Source organism: Paramormyrops kingsleyae, chromosome 1 (assembly GCF_048594095.1).
Source record: "Paramormyrops kingsleyae isolate MSU_618 chromosome 1, PKINGS_0.4, whole genome shotgun sequence".
NCBI classification, from domain to species: domain Eukaryota; kingdom Metazoa; phylum Chordata; class Actinopteri; order Osteoglossiformes; family Mormyridae; genus Paramormyrops; species Paramormyrops kingsleyae.
In genome coordinates this window covers 73,024,634-73,033,501 of record NC_132797.1, presented here as the reverse complement: position 1 = coordinate 73,033,501, position 8,868 = coordinate 73,024,634, and the positions used below count along the sequence as shown (strand labels likewise).

General features: G+C 46.0%; 1 long non-coding RNA gene across 1 annotated transcript; it reads left to right on the top strand.

Moving 5' to 3' along the window:
- The first annotated feature begins 3,337 nt into the window (after positions 1–3,337).
- Positions 3,338–8,475, top strand: LOC111847154 (uncharacterized). Its single transcript, XR_002839038.2, has 2 exons — positions 3,338–3,828; positions 8,263–8,475. It is a non-coding gene; the product is annotated as an uncharacterized lncRNA (long non-coding RNA).
- The last annotated feature ends 393 nt before the right edge of the window (positions 8,476–8,868 follow it).

Sequence of the window (8,868 nt, the reverse complement as noted above, 5' to 3'; positions counted from 1 at the left end):
GTCAGTAGGACCTAAACATGAACAGGCAGCAGGAACAGGTGTGAAGTTTAGGCGAGACGTTGTGTTGCACTTTAGGGTGACATAAGGACGACTGTGTCTCTCTTATTGGGTCTTGGGACTGCAATTTGTTTTCCACTGTTGTTCTTTCTATCAGCATAAACAAACACAGACTGGGGTACGGTGGCTTTCACCAGCATCCAACTCCACAATGGGAAACGGCAGCTAGAGTGACGCTTCGGCCTAATCAGCAGGAGTTACCAAACAGATCTTCATTCGCCCGCATGCTGTTTCCTCCTGTTTGTTAACAGAGCTTATCGGGCCTAAATACCTTCCTCTAATTTTCAGTTCCTGCTCACGGCACCATTTCTGTTTTGATTTGCTGTTTATTAGTGCCGCACATCTAATCAGATCCCGCCGTTCTGCACGTATTTAAATGCCGGCAGGTGTCAGCCTCGTGTCAGACGCTTAACGCCACGATCTGTTTACAAACACTGATTGGTGGGATAATCCCAGCATACCCACCACAGGTCTGCGCTTTCCATTGTCTTCAAACCAATGCGTAAAAACCCCAAGCAGAAATAATTAAAATCCATCATTAATTTTGCATTTCAAACCTGTTTGGATTCCCACATCGAAATAAATAAGAAGATACCATTTTGCCAGTTATTTATTCATTTTAGTGAATAATATTCCTTTTCGTGTAATTTTATAACATGCTCTCGTATTATTGGATTTTATTTACACTCATAACCAGTGAAGTGCTACATGTGGTAATGAGGTTCTGGTATGCAAATAATTGTTTTCATGTTGTATTACATTAATATTCCAAATTATGTCAAATAATTTGCCGTTTTATAATGTCTGGTGAATGTGCTTTAGTGAAAGTGATTATTTTCAATAAAAGACAGCCGTACGCACAAAACACTACACATTTACATTTTAAACACTCTCTTTTGCCTATTATATTATTAGATTGGGATTAACTGGATTTTTGAGTCCAGCACTGGGTATAATAAGAATATATTGGCTTTCAGTCCTTGATTCAGATGAAAAAACACACTCTGACTGTGCTTGACCACAATGAACCTCATGAGTTCTCTTTGATTACCCAGAAGCCCCAAATCTCTACATCTGAGCACCGTGGCTGTGTCTCAGCAAAACTAGATCGGGGCAGAGTAAACCGTGTGCTTTTTCCTAACTGATGTAGTCTGTAAAAGCTCCGTGTCTGACTCGTTTAGTCCAATGTCAAAGTCATGCCTAGTTCTCAGATCTTTGCGGTTACAATTCAAGCTTCCAGAAAGCAGATGTTACTGGAACAGCAGATGGAATAATAGACCTACAATAGACAAATTATAACTTTCAGTGCGATTGACTGCGCTGTTTCGATCCTCTAGATTCCACTACATATATTACAATGTATTGTATACTAATATTAGGCCACAATGGACTCTCCAAAGCTATTACGGACCCATGAGCGTGCTAATGACTGTGTTTGGCACCTCTTCAGATGAAGTCAGCTCAGCCCGGGTCACACTAAAGCCAGTCACTACCCGGATCAGAACACAGATGAACTGCTCAGGGTGACCAGCAGGTCAAACGAGCCACCTCGAGGGATGAGGTGGGGGGGCATGCATGCTGCCCCACCCCCAGGGCTAAAAGACTTTGTAGCAAGGCAGAGGAAAATGAAACAGTCCTAAAACATGGTGTGTGTGTGTGTGTGGGGGGGGGGGGGGGCATGTAATTCCGGGGCCAGGAGGAGTTCACACACATAAATTCACACACATAAATCTTCACTGGAGAGAGTACCACCTCTAACAGAGATTTAACCAGAGGGTTGAAGAAGGCCTTAAGTCGAACCCTGAGCCCGCCTCGTCTATTAGCAGACACGGGGCCGGGGGCACAATCCCACTTTGATTTAATGTTCCCCTACAGCTCCAGGCACATTTGGGAGCCGCTCTGCCGCGATCGGCTCTGCCAAACACTTGCGGTTCCTCTGCTTTCAGCGCGTCGCTTTGTAAACAGCGCTGGATTGTGTTCATGGAGAACGCGTGACTTCGGGTGTGGGGTCGGACACGCGCTCGGACACGCGTCACGGCGGGCCGAGGTGGGAAGTGAGGCATTTCAGACTGCCAATGATGTATTTACATGTTAACCATCGGTTGGTTATTAATTTTAGCATTAAATACTGATTTGTTTTAAATGTACGACGATGGCCGTTGTGCACGCGTTCGCTTTACACTCCGACTCCCTCCACCAAATCAGGCGGAAAATCGCCGAAGCTTCCCAGTCTCGTTCACACGCTGCCAAAATCCCAGCACCATCGAGCAAATCAGACATGCAGCCTCTGGCTTTGCTGCGCATTGGGAGTGAGACAGAAACTCTCAACCCAACACCATCTAGCACACACACACACAGATGAATATTTTCAGATGTCGGCTCTGGAAATATGCTGGCAGACGCATAGAACAAGATTCCACTGGTTCAATACCCTGGACGCCAAGTATTGAGTTATATGCTTAAATCCTTTGGCAACCAGATGCCCTTGAAAGCCGGAAGCTTGTAGGTCTGCTGTGCACCAGCCACACAGAGAATTTCCCGCTCAATCCTTTGACCTTTCTTACAGCCAGAAGTTATCGATGATACACACTGCCCGGCATGTTCCGAATCATAAGATAAGCAGAAATGAACTAAGTGGAAAAAAAGCAATATTTCTGTTACCAAACACAACATGCAGAGCCCAGTACTGCTAAACAGATTTGGGTTAAGAGTGTGTAGGGTGCTACAGAAGGACCATCAGTGCACTCTTACACGGTCATTTCCCAGCTCTTAACGGGACTGCAGCGTAACGCTTAATTCTACGTAAATACCAGCAACCGCCTCTGGCCGCGTTCCGGGTCCCACGCCACTCTGAGCAGCACATAATGCTCACAGCCACTGCCAAGGTTTCCGGGGGGGAAACAGATGGCCGACTCCCCCGCTCTAACCTGTCCTCAGCAGGCCTGCTGGTAAGAGCCATGGCAGCATTGCCCAACATGGCAGAACACAAAAATATTTATTACCACCAAACTGCCTCTTTAACCCAAGTGATTAGGCATTAGCGTGTGCAAAAGCCTTCCTATCTATTAACCTTAACGTGAAGGCTATGTAATTTACTGCAATTTAATATCTGACTTGCTGCTCTTCCCCATTGTGCAAACTCTTTGTGATGCTTCCCAGTTGTTTCTACTGGAATTATTCAGATTCTTGGCGGTGAGTAATTACTCCCAGGGCTGCATGTTTACGGAGCGCTGCACTGCTATTTCTCACCAGAATATGTTTGTCAACAGGAGTCAGATGTCTGGCGAAGGAGACGCCTCTCGGCGAGCGGCACTGAAAACACCTTGATCGTCGCCAAGGCGGGTCGCGTGACGACTAGAGAATCAGACTCCGAGTGGGAACTTCTGCTGTACCTTTCAGAGGGCCGATATGTGAAGTGGCTTCGCACTGAAGTACGTGGACAATGGAAAAGCATGAGTTGCGTGAGTCACTTTGGTTAAATGCATCAACAGGGCAACAAAACAAGATCCATGCATCCCCTGTAGCTGCCTTTCCTGCGCAGGATCACAAAGGGCAGAGGCTCACCTGGGAGCTACAGGAGTAACGCAGCAGGGGGCAACAACCCATACCTGCAGCCAATTTGGTAACCCCAATTAACTTCGGCATGTTTTTCTGACTGTTCGGAGGGGAGGAACCGGAGTACTCAAAGAAAACCAACATGACGACATGGGAAGAACACACAAACCCCATACTCATGGGGACATTTCGGAGACTCAAACCCTGGTCCAAGAGGTACGAGTCCACAGGGCAAACCACTTCGCTACCGTACCACCTGCTCAAAATAACATACAAAATATTAAAGCTGAACAAACATACACGCACCCTTGTGACGACTATTCAAGACACGGTAAACTTGTGCCGAATTTCCCCCAAAATGAAAAGTAATGATACACTGAGAAGATGCCATCTGATCATATATACATGTTTATATGTACATATGCTGTTTTTATCAGCTTTTGTACAGTACACAGCTCCAGAATCACCCACAACACATTCATTTCTGTTTTACTAATGTATTTATAAATATGCTCATGTCAGTACAAAAGTATTTTTTCTCTGAGAGCTCTGCAATTATTGTTAGATTTTAACCATTGTTCCATTCATCAATTAATCGCAACACCTATTTTGATTGATATGTAATGAATGTAATGGTTCAAACAGTTCACAAGCATATCACTTAGAGCAGCCCTGTTAATGGGGCTGCAAGCTCTCTGCCTTTAATAATGTCAGCGTTTCTGAGTACATTTATAATTAGGGACCGTGTCATTCATTACCCGAGTAATAGGTCCTAACTCTAATGGGTAGCAGATGAGGGTCTAGTGTGAAAGCATGTTTTAATGTAGTCATTTAGTTGCCCGGGGTCAGAAGCTGTGAAAGAGGCTCTTTGCACTCGCCGGAACACAATGGTTGCTACGTGCTGGCCAGAGAGAGGGGCTATCCTTCATTAACCACTTAGTGACTTGGCCTCGTTAAGCAGGTGCGCTATATGGAGTTTAGGACCTTGACTAGAAGAAAGCAGTTCTACAGATGTTCCTTCGGCAAACGTCATCCGTCAGCTTTAAGCAAAAATAGAGTCGTTTGTGGCTCCTGGGAATGATGACCGTACAAAAACAAGATGGCCGGCTTGTTGAGAAACCATCCCCACATTTCCCTGAGGTGCCTGCTTACTGCCTTGCTGCCTCAGGCATGCACTCGACACTAAATGTGTGGGATTTCAGGGGGGGGGGGGTGGGGGGTGGTTGCCTTTGAACAGCGGCCCGTACGCAGTCGGCCTCCTTATCCGCCAGTGGCCCTGTAATCCCCGCACAAGGGTCACACGCCCCCCCCCGTCCTAATAAGCATAATCTCATTACACAGCAAATAAAAGTTTCCCTATTTATCTGCAGATTTCAAATGAAACTAATAAGGCTTATGATACAGTCGCCCAAAAACCCTAATCATATTTCTGCCTATCTAAAAGCAATCAGTAATTGTGTTAGCGCTGGAACATGCCAACAATGCCTCTGACACAGGCAGGCTGAAACGAAAGCCCAGCTGGACTAATTAAATTAACTGCTAGCTGCGGGGGCACCCTCCACCCCCCAGCCTGCGCCGCACAGGCCGGCAGAATTAATAAGCATTACTGTTTGGTGCGAAAGATGATATCATAATGGCTGCAGGGCTTGATGTGGAGAGCTTCATTCACGCTCGGTGTAGCGTGATGCAGCAAAGTGACAGAAGTCTCAGGAAAGGTGTGTGTTTGCAGACTAACACCAAGCTTTGGCGAGTAATAATAATAATAATAATAATAATCTTGGTCAGTTTTTGGGGTATGCTTTATGTGTCTATGTAAATTTGGGGAACAGTGAGGTAGGATCAGGTAGGTGTGTGTGTGTGTGTGTGTACTGACAGGCTAGCATACTGCCGGTTCTTGTGAGTGGTGGGTAAGTGTTGGTGTGATGATGACGGGTTATTTTAAGAGTGCTTCACCCGGCAAGAGGCTAGACACGGTTAGGATTACCACCCATTTCAATCAAGCACCAAACATACAGGATTTCACCAGCCCTAGTATGGAAGACTCTATAACAGTGTTTCCTCAGCCTAGTCCACGGAGACCCGCAGATCGGGGCCGGGAGCTGGGAGGGAGCAAAAACGTGGACTGTCTGACAGTCCCTGAGGACCGGGTTAGGAAACACTGCTATACAAGGAGAGGAACCACATAAACCCCATATAGCCAGACCGACTTCTCTAGCCATACATATGCAAACATACTCTAATAGAGGACTGTTTCATTTTGAATACCTCTCAAGAGCTTAAGAGAGAGAACATGATGTCATACAAATAACAAAAGTTAATCGGGTTAATTAATCATTAAATAGGCAGATTAAACATTCCCCTCCGCTAATGAAGAGATATTTGATTTGTATGTTGTTAGTGGCGGGTAAAAAAAAATCTAGATTTCTGCATTTGAATTTTTAGTACGAGATAATTGTGATTTAAGGCAGTAGGTGGTAATTAAAAGTATAAACTCCAAACATCAGGTTTCAGTTCACATCCCAGGTATGGCACTGATGTTGTACCTTTGAGTCAAGCAGATAGTCTGAAAAATACTATCACAAGTATAAACCTGTGGAGGTTTCATTCAACAGTCCCTATCTAGTTAAGCATCAGTCGTATTGTTTGTCATATTGGTGTGAGGCAGAGATGTAACTAGAACTCTGCCCCCTGACAAAATGTCACCTTGGATCCCCACACCACCAATTTTATGTATAATTTGACATATTTGAGGGCCGATGGAAAGTTCTTGCTCCCCTGAATCTGCCAGGGTATCCCTGCCCCTATTGCATCCCTGGAAGGAGGCCTCAAATATGCCCTCATGTCTCCATTATTAGCTGTGAGGGAATCGGGGAATTTAGTACCAAATGCTGATTTAGTCAGAGCTGCCTTCAACTCGTGTTGCTGTTACATCAGAGGCAGGTGAGAGAGTAGCGCCTCTCTTTCTGAGATTACACTGTGAAACAAGTAACCTTGAAATAACTCATTAAAAAAACTTTATTGTCATTCAAAAACACATTTTCTCTCTTTGGAAAAAATCACTATTGTAATATGCATTATTTTCTAACTTCCTCAATTCTTTTTCAGCCAGCAGCTGCCACAGAATTACATAGCAAATGTTTTAAGTCAGGTTCTACTCGTATTAATCTAGCAATACACTTAATGCTTTTCTTTTAAACCCAACGCACAGGGGTTAGTAATTGGGGCTATGTGTCCTGTCTTGTATACATAACAGCTTCGGCTTCTAGCGAAAACCCAGACGGTGGCATGGAGGGGGGTTTGCTTTAGGCACCGGAGCTCAGCGAGTCTTTGGCCGCAGTGGGGATCTTTGTTGAATCAGCTGCGGCGTGTCGCATCACCTGCGCTTGATCACGCACCACATAGATTTTACAGGCCACTCAGCGACCGGGAAGCCCACGAGGTGAATGCGTGCAAGCCGGGGACAGTAAACGCCTTTTGCTCACAGACGCCTTTCAGACAGAGTCTGAAAAGCAAATAGTCTGTACCTGAAACAGAAAGGCAGACTTTTAAGAAAAAAAATGAAAGAGAGAGCTGGATAGAGAGTGTAGCCAAGAACGGTACTTCCTCCCTTTTAAAAGGACACTCAGTTTCCCTCCCTGGGGGGTCAGATCCCGGGGTCTACAGCCTGACACAGGGACACTAATCAGCAGACATGATGCTGGATCAGCGAAACTGGACGTGGAAATGCCGCACATGAAGGCCTTTTAGCCCCAAAGTCAAGCCATTCTCTGCCTCCTGACCCCCTGGCTAACCCCCAATCTCTGTGGGGGGCGAAGGGGGGGGGGGGGGGGTCAGCCGCCATATAGGGGTATACAAGTTTCCGCCATGTTTTCTTCGTGAGCCTTTTCTCTATTTTCATGGCCCTGTGGGGGGGGGCACATCTGTGGTCCCCCGAATTCAGGCCAGACCCCAAGCCCACCTGGGCCCCCGCGGCTCCCCCAGCAAGATGGACGACGGGCCATGCTCCGTCCCACAGACGCCGAGAATCCTAAATGGGGTCACCCTCCCTGGGGGGTCCAGTGCCTTCAAAGCTGTCCTACCCACCTGCCCTTTCCTTCTCACCTGCTCTTTCTTTCGCCCCTCCTTTATTTTTCATGAGTGACTCGCACTCCTTCCTTCACACAAAGAATAAAATAACCTCATAGCAGATCTTTAAAAGTAACCTTCCTACCACGTGTAGGTAGGGTGGACCAACCTGACAGCGCCTGTCTGCATCACAATGACAAAGATCATTATGTTCACAGTCACACACAAATAAAAGCCAAATCTGCATCATCCATACAGAACGACAGAAGCGATTCCCTTCTGCGGATAGTTTGCAGTTGTTTCATATCTCGAGGGTTTATGTTTTTTCCCGAAATATTATTGCGGATAAATAGTAACTTTTCCTGAGCTACTTAATCTTTTTTATTTCTCTTGGACTTAAAATAAAAATTATTTGACATCTTTAAGTAATTGTGCAACCAACATCCAAAAAGATGAACGTTTCAGTGTAGCAGGAAGTAGGCATAAATATCTCATGCTGTTTGTGCTTTACCTCACTATCATTCTGTAAGGAACAAACCAGAAAATGATTTTTGCTTTCGTTTTCACCCATCTGAGTTTATCTAGACTGACCAAAAATATCATCAGAATCAGCGTGGGTACAGCGCCCCCCCCCACCCCGCACCATCTCGCCAGACCCTCTGCGTCCTGTTGGTTGAGTGTGAGCATGCGGACACAGCCCCCGATGCGATGCGACAGGCCCCCGTACCAGGTGACAGGCATGCCCCAAGCTACGGTAAATCAATAACGTTAAAATAAACAGACAAACAAATAAAGAAAGGTACCTGGATGCTCTTTTTTTGGGGGGGGGGCGGGGTGGTGGTCTCCTATTTATCGCTTCTACACCCCAGCAGAGAGGAAAAAGCATATCCTTCCTCTTGGTCTCCCCGTGTCCGGCTCCAGAAGTGAGGCTCGGATTCTAGATTCTGACCCGGGAGAGGCGACCTACGGACGGGTTCCACCTTGCTGCGAGTCAGCCGGTCCAGACAGGACTGGCTGGGCCTCCAAGGCAATGAAGTGCTTTATTTAATTTGTCAGTATAATGGAGGCGGCTGAAAGGGGTGCAGGCGACGCAGGGAGTTGGGAGGGAAAAAAACGAAACAAAAGCTACAAGAAGTACTATTTTGATTCCCTTTTTAAAAAATGACTTCCAAAGTGTGATATCTATTGTAG